We start from the raw sequence: 17,622 nt of genomic DNA, 5'->3' as shown, positions 1-17,622 counted from the left end.
AATGTACAATAATTATGTAATAATTAAAAATAATAGCTAGCAGTACTCGTTCAATTATAAATAATGAAAATCTATATTCTATTTTTTGTGTCGTTAAAATTATTCTACTTTCTATTACTAGTCTGGAAATTAGTTGCCGAAGATTTTAGCTTTCTGTACAAAAAAATCTCATCTCTCAAAATATCTCATTGTTTTGTTAACATATATATTTCTATGCTAATAAGGTGCTAGATTGCCTCAAATACAAAACCTAGATTTGAACAACAAAGAGCTGTGAAGTTGTTAGTTCACAGAACTCAAAACAAGAGTTGGAAGTACATAAATGCGTGCACATCAAGATAGAAATCAACTTACAAATGGAAATTGTCATAATACTATAAGTTTACCCCATATTTTAACTCTCAAAAAACTTCCATTGATTTAACTATGTTTTTATATGAATAAATATTTTTCCGTATTTAAAGCCGTTCATTTATTTCAAATAAAAAATCAAATATATATAAGAAAATACTATATGGAGACCAAAATTCACAATTTCGCAATTTCAAAAACTGAGAAATTTTTTAAATTGCAATTTTTGTATCATCCATTTCAAAAGGATGCTGGCTACTGGCTTAAGACGAAAATGAAATATTTTTATTAAAAATACTGTAAACAATGCAAACAAAAAAAACAAATAAAATGAATTCTGATACAGACAGCAAAGAAAAATTAAAAAACAAATAAAACAAAGATACATAATTGATAACAAAATAATGCTGTTTATCAAATATCATGTGAAGCGAATAAAAACAATTAAAAAGAAGAAAAAATTATTTTGATTGTGCATTACGTCATTAGCAATATTTTTTCAGATTATACTTGTTTTTGTAAACAACAAAATAGGTGATTATCATCTATTATAGCATAAACTTCGTGATTAAAAATACATCGTCGATTAGGTAATTATGTGGAGTTATTATACGAGGTCTGGCTATTAAATAACGAAACTGGTTACGAAGAAGGGTTTTAATATAAAAATTATTCTACATTCGAATGTTCCTCTTCAACATACTCCACTCCGCCCGTCACACACCTTTCTGCTTTACCGCTTCCATCGACTCAAATCGGATTCCTTTGAAAGCAGATCTTTTTCTAACCTTTCAAAGAAGAAAAAGAGCAAACCCGTTGACGCAAGAGCTTTTGGTCAGGAGTCAGATTTTTTGGCACCAACACAGACTTTCATGTGCAAAATTTTTCTAACCGTTTCTTTATCGGCGTTTACAGCCTCGGCAATTATCCGGATGTACATTCGAGGATTTGGTTGATTTTGGTCACTGTTTCCGGAGTTGAAACAGTTCCAGGGCGACTTGGGCGCTGGTCATCTTCAGTGTTCTCTCTGCATCCACTGAATCACTTACACCACTCAAAAACACGCGCACAAAGTAGAGAATTGTCCCCATAGGCCTCTTGCAACAATTTATAGCACTCAGTCGGAGTTTTTACTTCATTTTTCGGCACGAGAAAAAAACACGTTCGTTTCAAATCGCTACAGGACAAATACTATAATAGTCTCGGAAACTTGTTTTGGGACGTGCATGGACAAGATATCTAAATACCCAACGCATTACTCGTTTTTTACCTCAACCGTCTAGGGCGTCTTCTAGCTCCTTGTTTGATATCGAATCAAAACGAATGAAATTATCGACGAAAAGTACATATTTATTGTGTAATTCAGCCGCTCTATATTCATTAATCGAAAACTTATTAGGTTCGGTTGCAGATGTTTTAATTCTTGAGGAGTAACCTCAACAGTATAGTCTTTTTGATGTGAAAGAGAGTAAAACCTAATTTCTAATGTAAAACTTAGTAGCCGATTTAATTCGAGTGATGCCTGGTGTCTGGAGATGCCTGTGGATGTTGATCTGGAACATCCGTAAGTTGTATAGCCGATTTTACAGGTTCGCACTTCTCAAAGGAAATGATCCCCGATAAATAGACGTTCTATGCGTCTAGCAGGCGAACTCGGTGTTCATGAACCACGTCTGCCTGTCGAGTAGGTGTTGTAATAACTGCTCTAGGCTGGATTATAGACAGCCGGGAACAGCTTTTGCGAAGTATTATCGGTAATACAGAGTCAGGTCGGTGGCCTTTTTTCTATGCTCTAAGCTGCCCAAGTTTCTGGTCAACTCAGGGTATACTTGGGAGCCGAGCTCCAAATGTGCGAGCAATATTCTAAGAATGGACGAATCTGGGCTTTGTAGTAGAGGATTAGAAGCCGTTGAGGGATATATTTTTTTATCTAAAAGAGGGCTCCAAGTTTTTGTGAAGCTGCCTTGACTAAATCGGCCACGAGACTATCCCAGGACATTTGCGGTGATGGCGATATTTTATGTCCAGACAGGACCAAATCCTGAGCCTCAGTGCCGGCCTCCTTTGTGAAAATAGCAGCCTAGGTCTGTGCTGCATTAAATTCAACCATATTTTTTCCATCCCACTCAAAAATGTTTTCAAGATCTCTATTGATGGTAGTAATTTGTTGCCAAGTTTATTGGGGCGCTTGATTTGAACGACGACATCAGTGCGCTATCATCGGCGAAGCTATAGATCGGGTTTGCAGAGTAGTTGACAAGATGCATCCCTGGGTAACACCAACGTTGACCTCAAACCTTTTTGAGGTGTGTCCATTGATAGCGAACTGGATGGATCGGTCTTTGAGAAAGCTAGTAAGTCAGTCGATAACTGAGGACGACAAACCGTACTATCTTAATTTATTTAGCAGGTTGTCATTTCAGACCTTGTCAAAAGCCTTCGATATGTCTAGTCCGATTGCTATGGAATTCTCATATTTCTCTATAGCTTCAGTCCATTCCTTGGTGACATAGACCAGGATGTTTGCGGTTAATGTTTACGGAAGACGTAATGATGGTCCGTAATGATGTTAGCAGACTCAAAATATCTCAAGATTTGCTGGTTATCGACTTTCTTCATGACCTTAGCAATGGCTGGGATTAAACCAATCGGACGGTAGTTACTGGGAACCGCCTTTTTTCCTTTTTTTGGTATGGGATGAACCTAAGCAATTTTCCAATTTGCAAGGACCACACCTCTCTTATATGATAGACTTGTTAGTTCAATGAAAGAAATTTTTTCTATTTTAATTCCAATGACGTCTTCCCAACAAATGTCTCCGAAAATACGATTAAAGGTTTTTTCATTTAGTAAAGAGGTTCAGGTTATGTATACTTAACAACTTGCAGTGTGCATTCTATTGTAAATTGTGGTGTGATTATAGACAAAAGAAAATTAGTAAATAGTACGCTTGGTGTTGGGAAATCTATGATTTACAGATTTTGGAATTCCAAACCACCATACTTTTACCTTAATAAACTTAAAAACGGTGTTTGGATTCTTGCTTGCATGTTCTGTGGATGAGATCCACTACTTAGATTGTGTTTTTGTTTCTGAGGAATAATTATGTAGGTACCCAAGATTCGTCTACTGTGATGTATCGCCGAAAAAATGAACTTAGATCACGTTCAAATATATCCAAACAATATTTTAGATTTTTAATGAAAAAAAAAAAAACTTTTAACAAGCATTAGTTATATCGGCACCCACCTTTCAAATAGCTTTTTTATATTTAAACTTGAATGCAAAATATTGAGATTCGGTTTTTTAACTGTTTTTTCACATAACTAATGTTTAATTAACAGTCGAAGCACTTTTTATTCATATTTAACATCCAATTAAAACAGTTTTCGTTATATGGGTATTAAAACTAATCACTTTGTCAATTTATTTGAAATTTTGACAGACGACATCATAAACATGACAGAAATTAACAATATAATCCAACTTGTATATATGAACGAGAAGAAATTAAAATTAAATTAAAATATAAAAATGAAATTTATGATTCTGGTAAAAAATCGGTTACATTAAAAAATAAATTCATTATTCATTAGTTAGCTTGCAATTTTTTGTAATCGATTGTTGACCTACTGATAACACAATTCGAATTTGGTATGAATATATATGATATTTTCATAACCGACAAATAATAGGTAATTTACATACAAATACAAGGTTAATAAATGATTCTATATTGTATTTAAAAGCAATAATTATTATCTGCTAAATTTAATTAAAATCATAATCAATAACCTGTTTTTTATTCAATTGGAATAACTAAATACCGAAATATACCCAAGACTGTTAATTATATATTTCATTCAAACAAAATATTTTTAGTGTAAGGTTGGGTTTAATCCGTATTGCAATTAAATGAACTTGGTGTCTTTAACCATTTATTTACAAAAATTTAATAAACCATTTGCTAGAAATGAAAGATTTTTTACTTACCAAAACAAACTAAATGCTGTAAGAAAGAAAAAAACCAAAAAAAAAGTAGAGAAATCACAGATATCACATGAATGATTCAATTTAGGACATTTGTGTATCAAAAATTAATTATAAATAAAACACAAATGTTACTCGTAGCACCAAAACATAACTTCAAGTTCTAGTTTTGACTGCAAATGTTATACTGTATAATATGAATGTGTAATATAGAGCAAGGCGTTATTTTAGAACCGTTATTTTGTATGCAATTTCCAAGATGCCAGTAGAAAGGGCTATACAAATAATATTATATATGAGAATAAAAAAATTATGGACGGAATCATTACAATACAAATTATTGTTCATACAATTTCATTATTTCTTATTAGATAAATGGATGTATGATTAATTCGTTCAAAAGTGTAGGGCAGTAAATTGAGAACTCATTAAATATTACAGAGACGTACTCTGTTGAAGTATAAGAAAAACGTATCATTAATAATAAATTAAATTGTTGTTTATATTTTTGTTAAAATAATAATGATTATTTATTCAATAAAATGCAGTGTCTTACAAATGACATTGAAGGGAATATTTACATGATTTGGTGAAGTCAATCACCTTTAGAGCTATTAAAAATTACTATTACCAGTTAAATTACGAAATTGTCGTGGCTAGACAATATAAAGTAACATTCAAAAATGTGTTATTGATAGAATGGCCCCAAGGAACATTGAATTTTTGTTATTCGATCGCTAATTGAAACCAATCAAACATAATTGGGGAAAAATTGTCGTCTTATCAAAACATTTGAACTTGGTAATGTGCAGAAAAAAAATTATTAGATAGTTGGGAACATTTAATTAGAAAAAAAAGGAGCTTGACAATATCCTCATTTATATATTATGTATTGCTAATATAACCAAAAAGTTAAAAATTCATGAAGATACAAAGCTGTTAATCTGAAATATCACAAAACTTTGTAACAAGGGTGGCGGTAACGCGCCATCTGTGTGCATCTCAACTTGACAATAATACATTCGACATAGCAACGCTGCATTAGATTTGAAAATATTATATACGTCACGCTATCTGTCACGAAATACCTGTATGAGTCTACAAAGTGAGATACAATGTATCTATCCAGCAGATATCAATCAGTGATATTTATTTTTTACCTGGTTTTATTTTTATTATGTAGATTGTAGAGGTTTGACGGCGTTGTCTAAGCAACGTGAATATGAGGAGGTACATTAAGCTCTCAACTGTTACTGGGTAGAATTTGTTTATTTGTTTTTATGGAGAGAAACGGTAAGTCAATGACTCTTATCTGTCATATAACCTGATAAAAGGCCAGCAATATTAAAACGGCATTATAAAACTAATCACAGTGGATTTACTGAAGAATTTACTGTTGGTTCTCAGTTAAGAAAAGAAGAAATTTCACAAAGAGAATACGGTTATGTCAATATTTACAAAAGCATGTTGCAAGTTGTTCAGACCGTGCACGAAAATGATTGTTTGAAGTGAGCGGTGAGTTTGGTTTGTTCGGAGTTGTTTGTCAGTGAATACACATCTACCAAAATTCCTCTGGGAATGGACACTACAACTAGTCTGAATACCACAAGGAACAATCTCTCGAAGGAACAAAGACTGGCGCGAATATGTGCAACTAAGACAATTAAATCATGCCCAACTGTTACACTAGAAGTGATTATAAAACTTTTAAAATTAAAATATAAAGGGATTGGGATCATCATACGGGAATTGAACAGGAGAATAGAAGTGCAAGGGTCTAGAACTAGGGACAGACAAACCCTTCACAGGAGCTGAGCCCTTTTGTGGTATCAGCTACAGAGAAACAATAGAGAAAGCACTGGAAAAGACAAGTAGATGGTTACTAGGACAACCTACTGAGGTCGAGGCAGTCAAAGACACACCTGAGAAACTATAACCAAAGAGAAACTTCTGAATGTAACATTCTAAGTAAGAGTAACATCTCTGACAGCTGGCAACTACAGCCATCCTACATTCGAACTTTCTAATACGGTTATGTCAATATTTACAAAAGCATGTTGCAAATTGTTCAGACCACGCACGAAAATGATTGTTTGAAGTGCGCAGTGAGTTTGGTTTGTTCGGAGTTGTTTGTCAGTGAATACACACCTACCACACATGTTTTTTAGAACATTCCTACGGATGGCTAACTCTAGCCATGAGTGTATGAAGCTTATTTATTATTTATTTATTATTATATTAGTAATAAAGCAGCAGACTTCAAATAAAGAAAAAGTTTTTATAGCGTGAATTGATACTTTGTTGTCATTTTTCGAATTAGAAATTTCCAACTGAATTATTATAAACTACTTCTTTCTTTTCACAAATATGATGAAGACTTTCTAAGCTAAAAATAATTAATATTATATCCATATTGAAAACGCGTACCTATGAATTACTTTCGAAACATTTTTTTTAATAATATATTATTCTCAAGTGACGAAGCATTTACCAATTTTTATTAATGATTTCTGTATATAAACCTTACTTGTCTGCAAGTTGGGTCGCCGGTGACTTTTTTTAGACCTGTCTTCAAGAACGTCCTTTCTCGTTTTGTCCTGGTAACTTTACCTTCCACCAGTAAGGTCGCCTCCTACAGTAATTTCTTAGATATAGTTCGTTCCGGGATATTTCGTCTCGAGTTATACCTGAAAACCCACAATAAATGTGAAAGGTGTAAATTGCTAATATAGCTAATAAACAGTAACAGGGACGTACTTCCAAAATAAATTTCTGTAGTACAGAGAACTAGATACAAAAAATTGTAGTTAGTTTGTATTATTTCAGAAATATTCATTAAAATTTATCCGCTCATTAAAACTAGAACAGCATAAATTAGAGTAGCTTCTCCTACACCATTTCTATTACTCTAAACAGAGGATGAGGTTCAACACCACTTAGATGGAAGTTAGTACGAGACAAACTGCTATGCCGATTGACTGACTTCCGTCGGCATATCCTGCCAAGGACATAGTCATTTACGCAAGGAGGAGCTTTGAGATATACTGTGTGACATAGCTCAAAGACGGCTAACCCACACAAGAAAATGGTGTCGATCGATGGTACTAAATGTCAACCCTACTTAATTACCTTAACTAGGAAAAAAACTCAATCTCAAGGCCATCAAACTAGACGGGTAAACCAATGATTGGAAAACAGAGGGGAAGTATCGGGGACTCACACCAAATACCAAAATTCCTCTGGGAAGGGACACTAGAACTAGTCTGAATACCACAAGGAACAATCTCTCGAAGGAACAAAGACTGGCGCGAATATGTGCAACTAGGGCAATTAAATCATGCCCAACTGTTACACTAGAAGTGATTAAAAAACTTTTAAAATTAAAATATAAAGGAATTGGGATCATCATACGGGAAATGAACAGGAGAATAGGAGTGCAAGGGTCTAGAACTAGGGACGGATAAACCCTTCACAGGAGCTGAGCCCTTTTGTGGTATCAGCTACAGAACAATAGAGAAAGCACTGGAAAAGACAAGTAGATGGTTACTAGGACAACCTACTGAGGTCGAGACAGTCAAAGACACACCCGAGAAACTATAACCAAAGAGAATCTTCTGAATGTAACATTCTAAGTAAGAGTAACATCTCTGGCAGCTGGCAACTACAGCCATCCTACATTCGAACTTTCTAAGATGAGTGGGATCAATGGATCAGCTGTTAACACTGGGACTCTAGTATCACAACAAGAAAGGGGGACATAATAGATACATCCCTTCGTCTAATGTAATCACACGATGAATTTATTTTCCTTGCAATTACTTCAGTTCAATATTACCAACAATTTCATACGTTTCATAAGTTTTATCTTTTGCATTCAACTTGAGTGAAATATTTTCATGTCTAACTCTGAATATTAACTGATAACCTATGATTTCAATTGGGTTGATTATTCAACAGTGTGTGCCATAGTTTTAGCTACAATAATATTCCTCAATATTGAAAGCTGCCAATGTATTTAAAACATAAACGTCTCGTTGAATAAATATTCGTTTTCTTAATTTCCCGTAAAGTCAAGAGTAATTAATTTTGCTATAAATGTTCAAATGGTTCAAATTTATGGTTTTTTTTTGGTGATAACGTGTTTTCTCAAGAAGAATTTTCGGATAGGTTTTATTTAGATTCTGACATTATTATTTCATATAAAAATTCCTAGGTGATTATTATTTTTATGTTCATTTTTAAGCGTCCTAAACACTTACCTTTACTAGTTATTTGGTATTATTAACCACCTAAAGTGGAATTACAACAGTTATGAATGAATATCTTGGAACGAACTATAGAACATAAGGTCGGTGATAAAGATATTAAAAAGCTCATGTATTACCAAGATATTTTGCAAAATTGTTCAAATAGATCATTGACACATATTTAATAAATTAAAAGAAAATACTTTTATCTTTATTTGCTGATAAATTGTAGAGATAATGAAATTTGTATTTACGGAATTGTCGATTTTGACTCATATTTTATTATAAACTTTATGACGTTCCGTTATTGATCCGATAACGGCGACGACCACCTCTATTAAAAATTGAAAGTCACGTGATAGACACGGCGTGGATACGGAACATAGTGTAGTGCTGAAGCTTCTAGGCCGTATATAAAATCTTGCGACACAATCACTCAAAATTGTTTTCCTCAATAAAACAGGATTTCCACTTATAGCTGTATAATGTATAAATTATTTTTTTATTCTGTGAGGGTCCTTACTCGAGGTTGACTCTCACTATGTGTTTTATACCTTTTTCGATCTTCGCTAAGGTGATCTACAGGAACTGGTTTGTTCCTTAATTGTGACGTTATTTATGTATAGTGTAAACCAAATGATATGTGGCGCAAAAAGTGCAAATTTTGTAAATTCTTTCGTCGAAACAGATGTGATTGGTGTTCTAGTAGTATTAAACTCGCGATTCGTATGAACATTTTCTTTTGCTCTCATTACAAAAAATGCGAATATTTGTTTAGTATGTGCTAGAAATAGGTTAATACCATATTTAACCAAAAATATAAATAAAATATTAAAAGTTAGTTTGCTGTTTGTTTTCGACATGTTTAATTGTTAAATAAAACTGAAAAACAAAACTTTGTCGTGACACACGAACTTCAATTACGAGGGTTTCTACTTGAGTATATTGTTCATTAAAATCAATACACTTTTGCATGCATTTGAACCACTTGTCAAAGCCTTTTTCCATTCCGATTGAACGCATCAACCGCTTCTTCAGGTGTAGAAGAGCATTCACCTCGCAATCTATTTTTGATCTGTGGGTATAAGAGATCATTGAGTGCCAAATGCCGGATGACTCATAAATTCGATGTTTTAACTATTCAAAAATGTTTTTGTTTGAACTGATATGTGAGAGTTCGCATAGTCGTGGTGGAGGATTTTTTCCAACACTTTTGGTAAACAAATACTGGTGACTTGACCGTTCTACGAAACGTTGGAGATAGGTACAGTTATTCCGAAAAAACAGGCGACCATATTCTTCGAAGCGCTTCGTGCGCGAACAACTTTTGTTGGATTTATATCGTATTGAAAGATCCATACAGTCGATTGATGTTTAGTTCCGGGTGAACAAATCTTTTTGACACCCAAATGATATTGCAATATAAGTTTATGCACAACGTCGATGTTTTCCGGCCGATTTTGAACGACCTTTACGAAATTCATCTTGTAGCGAAGTGCGAACACGATTGAATTCGGAGAAGCAGCAAAACACTGTAACTCGAGATGGTGCTTCATCACCAAAAATCGATGCAAGTTGATCGACGCACTGTTGTTCAATTTATGTCGAAAGTCATAGATCATCGCACGAAAATGCTCGCGATTTAGCTCCATTATTGTTACCAAGATGAATGTTTCAAGTATCTCTAAATAAATCGTATGACAAAACGTTCTGAGTATCAGGCAGAAAACCAAAAAATAATGGCAAAAAAGAAGAGTGTCAGTTTGCGAAAATTAGACAGGAAAGAAACATTTTAAAGAAACAGAATGAGTTCAAAAATCAAGGAAATCGGCACCCAAATATAATAAGAAGATAGAACTAGAACAAAAATAAAAACTTCGCAGTCTCGGCGACAACGAGTTTTCGCTCCCTAAAGATTTGAAAATTATTATCGATGAATAAGAATTATTACTGTCAAAATGCGAGGAAGCAAAATTTCAATTCGACCGTGTTTGTATGGTTGGCGATAAATTCTCGTGGTCGTTCTTCACCATACATTTGACCTCCTAGAAATTCTGTAATCGCCAAAATATTTGAAAAAGTGTGATTATAAATAAAAAGATAAATTTTTTGTTTTGGCCAGATATGGCAACTGCTCATTATGCAAAGAAAGTTGTGGGAACTTTTGCCGAGTTGAGGATTCCGTTCAATGAGGAGTCCTCAACTGATGCCAATTGAACGTTATAAGCGAAATTTCAAACAAATCGTATGAAGGTTTGGGAGCAACCACATATGAAGAATTTAAAAAGAGAATTTTGAATGAACTCCAGTAAAGGCCGGATTCAATATTTCCATAGTTTAATGCCACATTTCAAAACAAAAATTAAGAAAGCGAATCGACTGAGTGCTAATTGTGTCTAATTAAAGTATAGCAACCATTGTTTCATAAAGTAAAATGCAAATAATTAATTTAAAATCGTTTGTACGTCTTTTTTGTCCCCACATCCTTACAAAGCTCTGTGTTAATCTTTGTTGTTGTGCTACTCTGTTGTCGACTTGGATGGAAACTCTGGAGAATCTCTGAAGGATCCTTGTCCCGAGAGCAATTGGACCAGGTAATAGTTCACCTCTGATTTCATTTATTTGAAAAACTTTTGTCTAGTTTTTGTTTTCGTTAACTTTACAAAATTCGTAATCTTATCAAGATACCTTACTTCATGATCACATTGTATTGTTTTTCTTATTATTATTACGGTCGAATTTTTTAATATCATGTAAAATTCAAAATCCTTTTGTCCTTTAACCGCAAATAAACATCTGCGAATACTAAAACAGATCTAGAATACAAACACACGCGGATTCTATTCTTTTTATTTCTTGTTTATATTATATGCGACATACATAACAATTTGAAACATTAATAATTGATATAAAAAAACATAAAATATGGTTATTGCCACAACTGTCATGTAGTATTTTATTTAAAAATTACAGGGGGTAGTATTTTGTTGGAAAAAGGCCTTGATATAGGAATAGCTCATCTGCAGGGCTGAGGTTATGGTGGTTGCGTGGGGTTGTGTTTGCCTAACTATTTCTGAAGGGAGATTTTGGCTAGAAGAAAACGAAAATGCAGCTTGTAAGCAAAAAGGGGTCTTCTCGGTATACAGATGACGTTAAATGAATTAAGTGGAAAGAAGTAGCAAAAAATTGCAGAAAGTGGAGAAGAATATTGAGAAAGTTTGAAGCAAAGGTTATAGAAGTACAGTTGATATATATATAAATATAAAATTATCCATTTTTTCTAAATGCTAATAAAAATAATGTATCACATGTTTCTAAAGTCCTGAAAAGTTGAGCTTCATTCTCAATTCCATTTAATTTTCCACATTGTTGATCCTTGAAAGGATAAAAAATCTGCTTACGTAGAGCGATGAATAATTGTAAACAGTTTCCAGTGCTAAATCAAATAATATCAATGTCAGACACCTATTTCGATGACAAAATCATGAAAATATTGATTTTGAAGCATCCATTACGATCCTTTGACATAAAAATTTTCCAGATCTTGAAGAACGGTACAATGTATTATTGGAAATTTTGATTTTCCTTCAAATCTACATTTGGTTCCTATAATGTTGGCTAATTTGTAACAATAGCGGACTTCTCGAAAAAGTTGAGCGTCGATCAACCTGACCATCCTTCGGGCGTACAAGACGTAGTTGTACAGAAAGACTAAATATAATGGATTTACCGTCTTCGTGGGGATATGATAATCACCTATTGCATTTTAAATTTCAATTATGCTAACTTAACAAACATATTTAATGTTGACACTGATAATCGGCTTCGAGGACACAGAAGAAAATTGAAAAAAGAAATATTCACTTGTCGGACAAACATTTTTGTGTAATCATGTTTTTTCAACACGGAATTATCTACCTGAGGATATTGTAACGGCACCGTCTGTCAATATTTTTAAGAATAGACTGGACGCTTTTCTATTTTCTAATAAAATTTTTTTTCCTTGTAATTTTTTATTTTCTAACTATGTACTTTAATAACTTTGATTTATGTAATATATACAGTATATTTCAGGGCTTATGGATCTTAGGGTCCCTGCCCGTACCTTATTGTAATAATATTAATAATAATGATAGTAATAATAATGGTCAGACCCATTGACGTAATGGAAAAAAATTTTTTCCAAACAAATGCGGTCGTATTTTTTAAATTAGATATTTAAACGTGTCAGCAAATCTGCATACAATTAACCAGTTAACACAGTGCCCATGACCTAATTTCATGTAGATGTTTGTTTTGTTATACTATAGAAAAAATGATGCATACTTTGTTTTTATTTATACGTATTCAAAAATTCAATCTAATACAATTACAATTATTGCAATCCACAAAAAACAATATTAATTTTTTTAATTTCTCACTTCTAAATGTTGTAATATGTTTTCATTGATAAATCGTTTTGATGATTGTGGCGTTATTTATATAAGATAGACATTTCAGTAGTTAGAAAATCGATCAATAAGACAACCTTGAAATATCAGAAAATATAAAAATTACAAAATTCTTCAAATAATACAAGAAAAGAAAAATTTTTGGAAATCGTCTACATACGCATACATCGGCAAGTTTTAGTGAGATTGTTAATTGACCTATTTCTACAAAAAGGATCCTCCAAACTATGGTTTTGTCAATTTGGTTATAATTTAGATACATATCATGAAAAATATGAGCAACCGCCATTAAAAGTCACTCATAAGAGTCGTTAATTTGTATTCGGCATATACATAGCTTAGTTTTCCAAGTATCTAATTGTAACAAAAAGTTCATTATTGAGAAATTATTCATGACATTTAGAATTAATAATAGAAAAACATACAATTTTCCTGATATAAACAATTTTTTAAAATTTTATTTCAACAAACTGTGACTTTGGATGGAGGTTTGGGTAAAAATACTCAGGGCGTCTTGATCTACTATCGGAACATTTCCATACCGACTAAACAACCTCCTCTATCTCTGGCCGCTGTCTCCCCTGCAGAATCACCGCTAGACATTAATTTCCAGGGAAAGAATGTTTCTATACAAATCTCCCGTCATACCTTCCTACCTTTCGATTTTGCTCTTTCCTTTTGTTCTCTTAATATCGAAGTGACGAATATACTGCTCCGATGACAGCATAGCATCCAACATATTTTCAGGCCTTACTTCTTCTCCAAATACAACTTCCCAGGTGAGACGAAGCATTTTAAAGCATAAGTATACGAGGTTTTGTTAGTTGTTGTACAGGTTGGGCACTCTGGAGAATCTTCGTGTTCAAATTTGGAAAGGTAATATCTGAAGGATTCTTGTCCAGAGCAACTGGACCAGGTAGTAGTTTACGTCTTCCTGAGGCGCGATTTATGTAGATGAATTCAATTATTTGAAAAATAGATTTCGTAATCTTATCAAGATACGTTACTTCATGAACACATTGTATAATTCTTCTTCTTATTATTATTATTACGGTAGAATTGTTGAATAAATAAACCTCTGCGAATACCAAAATTGATCTAGAATACAAACACACGCGGATTCTATTCTTTTTATTTCTTGTATATATTATATGCGACATACATAACAATTTGAAACATTAATAGTTGATATAAAAAAATATAAAATTATGGTTATTGTCTCAACTGTCATGTAGCATAAAATATTGGACAAAAAAGTTGTAACAACAGTTGAATTATTTATAAATATAGTTTGCAATGAGAATAATAGAATAAAATGAAACTTACATTAAATTAAAGTTAAATTGATGAAGTCCTCCACTATATTACGAAAAATGTTCAATTGAAATATGATTCAAAATCAAAAGTGTAAAGCTTAATAGCTTTGTTCGCGGTAGTTCTGAATTCTAAAAATCCTCAAAACGTTTTAAATACGCATGTGTTGTTCAGAAAAAGCTTTGAGCTTGCATCCATCAACGAACAATTTTGGATCTGTGACCTACTTAACGTTTTTTTAATTACGTAGTACGTAGAAGAAGGTTACGTAGGTTAGGGACAAAGGAAGTGTGATGAATGACCAATCATCGGATTAAAAATCCTTTTCTAGGTTCGAGGATAGATTAAACGTATTCAGAACAAGTTCAGAATTAGAAATTATCCTACATCAACATAGAATTTTTAATTTTAATTAAAAATAACAATTTCAAATTGGGTTTTCCAATAAGGACATGACAACTTTTTTTCATAATAAAATGAAAACTATTTGAGATATTTCAAAAACTTTATTATCGGGTTGAAGTACATTCGAAACATTTCTGAATGGAACTCGACTTCGCTCATATGGCCACCGCGGGCACGTTTGCTGCGGTTGATTCGTTGGACCCATGACTTTCCATCACTTGCCAAACATTTCGGCCGATACGGCTGCTATTTCGCATTCAATGTTGGCTTTGAGCTCTTCCAACGTCTTTGGCTTATTAGCATAGGCCAATGACTTGACGTAGACCTAAAGAAAAAAGTCAAGAGGCGTTAAATCCCACGAACGAGGCGGCCAATCGACTGGCCTATTTTTTGAGATAACACGCTCATCAAACTTGTTCTTCAATAAATCGATTGTAACGTGTGCTGTGTGGCTTGTGGCGCCGTCTTGTTGAAACCACATGCTGTCCAAGTCCATATATTCCAATTAGGGACAAAAATAACCGATAATCATGGCGCGATAACGATCACTATTCACAGTAACGTGGCGACCACTATCGTCGACGAAAAAATATGACGCCACTGGCATGCAAACCGCACCAAACAGTTATATTTTGTAGATGAAGTGGTTTTTCATTAAGCACATGTGGATTTTCACCCGGCCAATACCGCATATTTTGTTTATTGGCCAACCCATTGATCCAGAAATCAGCTTCGTCACTGAAGATGATTTTGTGATGAAACTGATCATCTTGGCGCAACTTGGTACATCGACTTCAATTCTTGAGTGAGCCTGATCTTGTATGGGTGTAAAGTAAGATACTAACGCAAAATTCGCCATAAAGTGGTCTTGGCTATAACCAACTCTTGAGAACGCCGTGGAATTGACTGATTTAGATCATTTGCTACGGACATTTCATCGGCAGCTATATTTTCGACACTTCGATCAACCCGTAGCCCAGCAAAATCACACAACGAATATGTAGACTAAAAATCTTTTCACTAAACTGGTTACTGCCTGTCTACTGGGTCGAGAATTACGACCGAAAATCGGAGTTAACGCTACGTTAAGTAGTGGCCACCGACTCTGAATTTTTGTAGTAAATTTTTAAGATTTGCAGACGTTGTTCGTTCGTGTACTTCACCATGATGAAGATGTTATGTCTACTGAATAAACTGACAGGGACAGTTCGATGTTAAGTGAAAAGGTGCGTTCACAAACTAAATTCAAAATTGTCAAGTACCTATTGGAAAAACTCGAATATCTATTTTTTGAGTTGGAATAACAGTTAATTCAGGTTCATGGATCTCTAGGTTCGGTTTTACAAAACATTAATTATAATGAAAGATTATTGTTCAGTATTTTACTTTATTTTTAAAATTTTTCTTTATTCCCTCTTGATCGTACTAATTCCTATTAAGTTAATCTATATAATGCAATAATTTATGGTTTGAAAATTATTTTTCCCGTGGACTCGATGTTTTAATACTGTTTAATGTAAGTTGATTGAAAATTTTTATATCGAATTTTCTTATAATTTGTAGAATACTTTCCAAAGTATAAATAGCGTTATCAACCGGATATTAAAAAACTATTAGATACATGAATTGTTCTCCAATTATTAGGTAATTAATTATTGACTCTAATCAATCAATTATTGCCGAATTTATGAATATTTTCTTTATAAATTTTGGAATTGAATATTTTTAGCTTTGATTTTACCTTTTAATCAAAATTCATCTAAAATACATGTAGAAATTGTAAACTTTTAGAAAAAAATGTAAAATAGTAGATATTACCGACCTTGCAATAATAATTATAGGATTCTCTTGAACTTCAAATACCACTCTGGAAATCGAACATTGCACAAATGATGTGATAACCTTGTCCATTTCACTACACAAAAACCAGAAAATTCCCTTTGACTGAGTATTATGTTATCTAGCTCTAAATCTTCCGATGTTGATGTTAATAAAGACGGCACTGGTCAAATGAACGGAATGTATATTTGATTGCACTACAATTACATAGGTGAGATTAAAAGTAGGTATCTGGTTTAAAGTAGGTCACTGAGCAGCATTTAAAAACCAACTGATTGTTGCTTAATTATTTATAAAAAATATTTTGCAATACTTTGGCATTGTTTTTAATGAAACGGTTTGTTTATAAGATAGTTTTGATTGTCACATAGTCGAAGTCGTCTAAATGAAAATATTTCTAATTGAAATTCTTTCTCGTTAACTTCATCCTTGAAAACTTGTCACTCGGGATCAGTTACTACATTCTTTGTTTCGGGATGAACTAACATTTTTTAAAAATATTCTGATAATATAGATACTCCACGGAAAATCTCATTTACAAAAAAATTTATGGAAATCAACATTTTGGAGTAGTTCTTTTCCTCCTGATTAAAATATACAGTGTGATTCGTTGATATTGAAAACTGTAAAATCTGTTATTTGTCGATTTTAACAATTTTTCTCAAAATCATATAATAACACATCTATTTAATTTCAAGTTTTAAGAGTTCTACGAAATGTTTTAAAATGAAAAAAAAAAAAAAATCAAATCATTATATTTGGAACGCATTGATAGATTTAAAACGAAATTTTTGTCGTGATTCAATTATTCAATGAATTTGTGTTGAATTTGTTTCTTGTAATGTACCGGTAAGTTTAGGCTGAATGGCATGCTAGAAATTTCTGGAACCGTTGATGATATTTATAATGAACACACTGTTTATACTACCACCACTTCAACTCTCACATTTACACCGTTTGACGCGAGTTTCGATAACCAAGTTATCGTCTTCAGAGACTAAAGGTTACCTAAAACCTATCAACTT

At 33.0% G+C, this 17,622-nt stretch overlaps 1 protein-coding gene across 2 annotated transcripts in view; it reads right to left on the bottom strand.

The window, feature by feature from the left end:
• The window catches only part of LOC130452463 (elongation of very long chain fatty acids protein AAEL008004-like), a 54,082-nt gene extending 37,232 nt beyond the window's left edge, over nt 1-16,850 (bottom strand). The window contains exons 1-2 of one of the 2 annotated variants that reach the window (XM_056791762.1): nt 16,581-16,850; nt 6,869-7,028 (exon numbers count right to left, since the gene is read on the bottom strand). The gene's annotated coding sequence lies outside the window, so the exon portion shown is untranslated. Of the gene's footprint in view, nt 1-4,344; nt 4,510-6,868; nt 7,029-16,580 lie in introns of those variants that run through there. The other variant, XM_056791763.1, reaches the window with a different exon arrangement.
• Nucleotides 16,851-17,622: the final 772 nt, after the last annotated feature.

Source organism: Diorhabda sublineata, chromosome 1, assembly GCF_026230105.1.
Source record: "Diorhabda sublineata isolate icDioSubl1.1 chromosome 1, icDioSubl1.1, whole genome shotgun sequence".
NCBI lineage: Eukaryota > Metazoa > Arthropoda > Insecta > Coleoptera > Chrysomelidae > Diorhabda > Diorhabda sublineata.
This window is presented reverse-complemented; position numbering and strand designations above follow the sequence as displayed.